Source organism: Dipodomys ordii, unplaced genomic scaffold, assembly GCF_000151885.1.
Source record: "Dipodomys ordii isolate 6190 unplaced genomic scaffold, Dord_2.0 Scaffold122, whole genome shotgun sequence".
In the NCBI taxonomy this organism is placed as follows: domain Eukaryota; kingdom Metazoa; phylum Chordata; class Mammalia; order Rodentia; family Heteromyidae; genus Dipodomys; species Dipodomys ordii.
Window position 1 is genome coordinate 5,705,801 of NW_012267338.1, and position 7,292 is coordinate 5,713,092.

General features: G+C 37.0%; 1 protein-coding gene across 2 annotated transcripts in view; it reads left to right on the forward strand.

The window, feature by feature from the left end:
* The window catches only part of Grid2 (glutamate receptor, ionotropic, delta 2), a 1,023,751-nt gene that overhangs the window by 917,549 nt on the left and 98,910 nt on the right, over positions 1-7,292 (forward strand). The window lies entirely within an intron of this gene.

Consider the following 7,292-nt stretch of genomic DNA (forward strand, 5'->3'; position numbering starts at 1 on the left):
TAATCTATTTAAACACAATAACCCAATGTAGCTTTGTTGCACTTTATTTGCTTTGACAGGAGAAGCAGAATAAACAAGGAAATGGTGGTGGCTGCTGCCTGTGCCATCAAAAGATTTTCTACCAAAGCATGTATTGAAGTGATATTTCTCCCATAAATACAGAGAAGTACTGCTCGCTCTAACTTATCTCACTCGCAGGAATGTGATATGCCAAAGAGTATAGGAGTGCTGGAAAATTCTTTGAGAACTCAATTGATCAGTCTTGTCTCTCGATTTTGGTGACTACCAAACATCATAGAGTAAGGTAGACTAAATCATCTTGAAGAGCATTAAAGATGTTCAATGCAGGACCAAGTTATATTTATATCGTACTGAAGTGAATAAATGTGGAGATCTTCCCATGTGATTTTTCTTGACTAAAAAGTTTTTTCATATATACATATATATACTGGTCTTGGGGCTTGAACTCTGCACTACTAGTTTTTGTGGTTAATTGGAGTAAGAATCTCACAGACTTTCCTGACAAGTCTGGCTTTGAACTGTAATCCTTAGATCTCATCCCATTAAATAGCAAGGATTATAGGCATGAGCCACCAGCACCCAGCTTTATAATTATATTTGTCTTTCTTGGTTTCTCCATTGTTTCATACAATGGGCAAACATAAGAAGACAAAGAAAGCATAGCCATCATCTGCCTTTCTTCTTATACTTCACTATAAGATTTATGATTGGATTCTCACAAGGAAGGTAGAAAATATTCCTTTACCTTAAAAGCACAGAGCTCTAATCCTGTTATTCCCCAATGAGAATTGGATATTATTTGAGTGTTTTTGTTGCCATTTCAGATGGAGGAGCAAAGTAAATTCATTAATTATCCACTTAGGGGCTCCCTGAACAGAGAACCGGAACAGAGAACTCTGCACTTAGTTGACTAGAAGGAGCCCTAGCAAAGTAGTTGTGAAAGAAACAATTAATGGGTTTCCCTTTAGAGACATAATGTATAAACTATCCCCTAGCTCTGAGAGCAGAAGTGACATTATCAAGAAACATATGTAAACATTAAGCAATATGAAATTGAACAGTTAAGTATACAGAATATAAATACGCATTAAAAACTTCTTATATACACTTCTCTAATGCCAATACTACGAACCCTCCACCAGCCTTGTGGGGCTCTGAGGAGAGAAATGTTTGCCTAGAGTGTCTATCCTCAACACTACTGTGGTACTCTGAGAAGTAGTGAGAATGTTCTTAGAAGGATGGGAAGAAGCAACTAGAAGAAGGGACGTGCGGAGCTCTGTGGAATTAAAGCAATACCCAGAAGCCAGGATGCTGAAAGGAAAAGGACATACAGATCTGCAGGTCCCTCATTTCTCTTAATCCTTCCAAAGATCTCTTGTCCTCCTTAGATTATGGACGCCCTATTTCATTCTAGACACAGCTAACGCTGAAGGGACTTTGAAAAGCAAGGATTATTTTTTTAATCCTAACTCCTAGTATTTATTTCAAAGAATCTTTCAGCCTATACAATAGCCAGTAGGATAAGCATGAGGCCCACAATCCTGGATCCAGATACTTCCAGGAAACACATCTGCTTCTTCTAAAACCATCTCCTCTGTCTCCAGATTTCAGTAGATATTGTATTATTTTTAAGAGAGTTATTACAGTAATAAAAATTAGGTCTGGCTAAAGAGTAAAATTTTGAACAAAGTATTTCAGAGAATAGAATTTCAATTCTCTCTCTCTCTCTCTCTAAGTAATTATTGACTTTTCTGGAAAATCATCTTAGTCCATTTTACTCAAATCATTTTTTTTAATTCAAAGAACCATTTTACTCCCTAGACATGGCTTCAATGCATGTTTTACTGCTTTAAATTTGAACAGAAAATTTGATGCCACTGAGGAAAAATCAAAGAAGATACTGTTTTTTGATAGTCCCTTAAATTATTATAACAGTGCCATCAAGGTATTCCTGTGATGTATTCCAGATGGATTTCCATGATAATTATGTAGATAAAGGAAACAAGCATAGAATTTGAGACGACTGGGACTTTGGCATGCATTTAGATGAACTTTCTAATTTATTTTTTATAGTGAAAGCAGGGGTTATATTGTGGGGGAGGGACATACAAAGCAACAAAGAAATAATCTTATAAATGCGTTAGAAACAAATGGAACTTTCTAATTTAAAACTTAATCCAAGAAGGAAAGTTAGGTGATGGATGAAGAATCTAACCCTTGGTCAAAATCTACTCTGGAGACCACTGGTCCAGGGTCTTGGTCCAGGATCTTGTCTCCAGCCCTGTTTTGCTAGTTATTGTCTTCAAAAAAAATCCAAATGTCTATGTTTAAAACTTAGTAGTAGAATAAATGTTTTAGAAGCAGTTCCAGCAATATATGACATAAGGGAGCAAGGGTATTAGTTAGAAAATATGTTCAAGGGAGCCATATAAACATCATTAGAACATCCATTTTAAATTTGTCATTGCTTTGTAGACAAAAGAAAAAAATAGTACCAAGATGGATAGCATGCTTCAGAATGTGTTATTTACAACTTAGACAGTTATAGTTTAGAGTAGTAGTTAATATTCATTGAAGACCTAGGTGCCTTGTTACAGCATTAAATTGCTATCTAAATTAGATATTTAAGCCTCAAAATAAATGTGAAGTACTAATATTAACCTCATTTTGCATATACGGAAACCGAATCACAGAAAAAATATACTTGCCATTTTTCCTGGTTCAAAGCTAACAAGCGCCATAGCCAGGTTTGGAACCCAAGGTATCAGATTCTACATTATTCTTGCTCATTCTGCCAGCATTTTAGGTAAGAACCAATGCAGGAAACAACTAGCATGCAACCTGCCCTCCTACCTGCTCAGGTAGCTACCTTCCTGAGCAGGTCTAAGGAAGGAATAAAAAATGCTCAAAGGCATTTTAATGTTTAATGAGACATTCAGTTTAAATGAAACATAGTTGGCTTAGGGAAACTTAAACACCAAAACTGAACTCTCTGAGGAGAGGCAGCTCTATCTGAAGTTGAAGCTGGCCTCTAGCCACCAATGAGAAGTCAACAACAAATGTGCTGCAAACAGAAAGTCGTGGGAAATGCTGTAGTATTTTCCCTCAGCTCATCTTCTTTTGCTATAAGTAGCTTAAGACACTACTTAACCAAAGCTTTAATTCTGCCTTCATAGAAAGAATTTTAATTCATTATGACTTTTTAATTGGTAACATCCGTAATTACCTCTTATCTATCTCATTTCATAGTTATTTGAGCAGCTCAAATAAACTCACATTATAATTGGTTAGGCTGTCTACTCATATATTGAATGTTTGCTAATAGGAAATAGAATCTGCTATTTCTGGATATGAATTATGGCTAAGGTTAAAATAGAAAAAAAATTCCATATGGAATAAGCTCCTAGATAATTCTAAGAGATGCCCTAGTGATTTGTGTTTATGGAAACACCAACTTAAACAGAAAAACAAACCTCAGTGTGTTGTTCACTCACTTCATTTTCTGAACAATCCATTCTGCCATGAAAGTTGTTTATGTTTTTTAATAAGAAATCAGAGGTTATTTTGTTTTATATGTTACTGACCTCAGGAAATACATGTAATAATCTTGTGACATTCTTTCCAACATTCTTGAGGGGTAAGAATATGTAAACCCAGTGAGAGGAGCGGACAAGCTAAAAATTACATATATGTGGGCTTCCTGCTCTGATAGGATTTCCAACTTCCTCCACAATAATGATTCTCGTAAGAACATTTTTTGTTCTAATAATTTCTCTCAACCTTCCATTCCTTTTTCATTGACTTCTTGGTATTCTCCCATCTTTGAGCTAATCATCATGAATGTTACTAGTGTGGATCTCTTTTTGTTATTGTGTTAGCAAAAAAAAAATGTTTAAAAGTACCCTCCAAATCAGAATATATTCAATAAAATGGTTTAGAATCCTTGTTTAAAAATTGATGAGAGGATATACATGATGCACCGGGATATTCTTGTCCATCCTTAATTGTGGACCAAACTATCTCAATTGGAGACACATAAAATCATTGAAAAAGTAAGTAAAAACCATTCTGCTCTCAACTTCTGTGATATCAACTATTTGAAATTGCCCATCTGAATATCATATGGTACTTGTTATTCTGAACCTGGCCCTTTTTCACTTCTCATAATGATCTCTAGTTCAATCCATGTTGTTGTAAATGGCTGGATTTCATTATGGCAGACTATGATTCCATTGTATATATAACACATATGTCATTAATCCATGAGTTGATTGACACATGGTCTCCATTTCTTGGCTAATGTGAATAGTGGTGAACATGTCTCTTTGACATATCAATTTGAAAATATGTGGGTGTTCTGATAGTCCCAGAACAATTTATTGGAGAGGCTGACAGTTCCTTGATGTACATTATTAGCACCTTTGTTGAAAATCAGTTGGCTCTACTGTGTGAGTTTATGTCTAGGCTGTCGATTCTATTCCATCACTGGTGTGAATCTTTTATTAAGTCCAACTTTTATTAGTGCCATGCTGCTTTGATTAGTACAGACACATAATTGAAGGGTACAAAAATCAGTCTAGGAAGAATATATATTATGAAATGGGAATTGACTAGCATTGAGGGTATCAGTTTGAAGTTCATTGTTATATCTCCATTGATATAAACTCCAAGAAGACTGAAAGCTTTATTGAGATGTATTCTCAACATCTAGTAGAATGTCTACTAACTAGCTGACATTTGAGAGAATTAGTTGGGTAAGTGATGAATATTTGAATGACCAAGGAAAGGTAAAATCATAGTGACATTCTTTAGCCTTGCTGGCTGTGAGATAGGGAAGCCATTCGTGGAAAGGAAGTTAAAAGAAGAAACTTGTTTGAGAGGTAAGTGTTAAACCTGTTAGAGCGTTAAACTGGTAAAAAAAAAAAAACAGTTGAGATTAGAGGTTGTCATATCCATAAGACACTGTGATTGACAAGTGACAGGGCAGAAGAGAATTTGAGGAAGAGGCTGGAGCAATCGATACAGACTTGAGGCAATTCTTCATGGCTTGGGATCATGACATCCAGAGACAGACCATGGAAATGCACAGGGATAATAAGGGAAAGCCTGCTCTGCCTGCTTTCAATATTGTTCTTTTGTTTCCCCATTCAGTCACCATCCTAGTGGGATCTCTTAGCACGCTGTGCCTCTTTTCTCCTGTGATCACCCTTTCTCTCCATACTTATTCATACCATATGCATTCTTTTTTATCCTAAGTGTTAAAGTAGACAAGTAAATATGATGGGATGGATCAAAGCCAGTGAAGATGTCAAGAACAGCAGGACAGAGCGGTCATCTAGGGGAGAGGAGCTGATGGGTGTTTTAATAAGGACAACAGAGATGGCAAAAAGTCTTACTACCTAGGCCCACATAGGTAGCACATTGACAGCACTGACTGGCAAATGGTTGGGCTGTGATGGGTGACAGGTAAATGGAGGCATAGGATAGGTTTTGTGTTTCCTGACAGAATAAGTCATGCCATTAGTGAACTTATCAGTCGGGTGCCTGAAGTAGATTAAGAATCTGGGGGAATGAAGACTTCAGCCTTGAGTCTGGTAAACTTGAGATTTTTTAAATTAGGATCATCTAAGTTTATGCATGAATAATCTAAGTTTGTTAGAATTGAATGTTAAATTTAGGTCTAGGCAGGGTTGGGGCCAGCACAACTGTAATCTCAGCTACTCAGAAAACAAACATAGGAAGTGCTAAAGTAAAGGCCAGCTGGGATAAGAGTCTATCACAGAAACAAACCAAAAACAGGGGGGAGGGAAGCAAAATAGATCTGGCTCCCGCGATAGAGCTCTCAGCTAGTAAAAGTGAGTTAACGAATAAATAAGAAAGTTATGAGAAGACAAAATACTAAAATGATCATTTGATGTGTGGATTGCACATTCTGTGGTTTCTAATCTATGAGAATAGGTGAGAACAGAAAGTGATTTAGTTACAGGTTTTCAACGAAAAGAAAGGAAACCCAAGATCAAGTTATCCTAAGGAAAGAGTTTTGTCCCTCAGAGCAAAAATCTAGGGGTAAAATGGGACTCCATGGTTGGTTGGTTCAGAGGGTCAGACCAGACAATGTCCTCCAGGAGCAAGCTTCTTCACACATCTCCATCTATCCAACACTGAAGAGTGTCCTCAATGCTGCTCACTGTGAAACACAGGCAATGTAAAGAATAGTCTCTTCATCTTAGGTCATGTGTTTATCCCTGGACTGAGCAGATCCCTGGAGAAAATACACTTACAGTTAACCTCTCCAATGAGGCAAAAGCATCAACTATAGCCAGGTGCTAATGGCTCGAGCCTGTAATCCTAGCTACTTGGGAAGATGAGATCTGAGGATTGTGGTTTGCAGCCATATTAGGCAGGAAAGTCTGTGGGACTGTTATCTCCACTCTACCAAAAATGCCAGACGTGGTGCTGTGGCTCAAGTGATAGAGCACTAGCATTGAGCTAGGACTGCATCCTAGCTCAAGCCCTGAGTTCAAGCCTCAGGATAGGCTCAAAATCAAAAAAAAAAATTAGTCAACTATAATTTCTCCTAAAGCAAATCTGAAGAAAGAGTTGACAGATAGGAGGGAATATAAGCCAGAAAGGAAAATGGTCATTATGTATAATAAAAGTCACTATCATTTATTACTTACTTATCAACCAACCAGTCTCTGAAACTTTACATCAACTCCATTTGTCCTCAAGGCACCCCTAGATAGATGCTATTATCATTCCATTCTATAGTCAAGGAAACTGACAGAGTAACTATTTGTATGATAGGTAAATTATAGTTAATAAGTGGCTGAGCAGGGATTTACACCATAGAAAGCTGACTACAGAGGTCATGCCCTTAGCCAATTTGCTATAGTTATGGAATTTGCTATGTATGGAAGTAGAAAGAGAGTCTTTATACTCAGTGTGGAAAGGAAGGGATTATATTGATTTTTCACATGACAAATTTGTAGTGACATGAAGAAATGTACCTGAACATGGATGAAAAATATATGATCGATAGGAGTTTGGCTAAGATAAAGAAGCAGAACATGGATTTGTCATGCAATAATACAAATTAATGAAGAAAAATAAAATTAAAAGATAAATTAGCCGAGGGGGGACCAAGATGGCGACGGGGCAGTAGGGAAACGCCACAGCTCTCTCCAACCAAAAAGAGAGTTCGAGTTCCAACGCTTAATCTCCCCAAGAGACCGACAACAACAAAAAGACGAACACTCAGAGAAAAACCA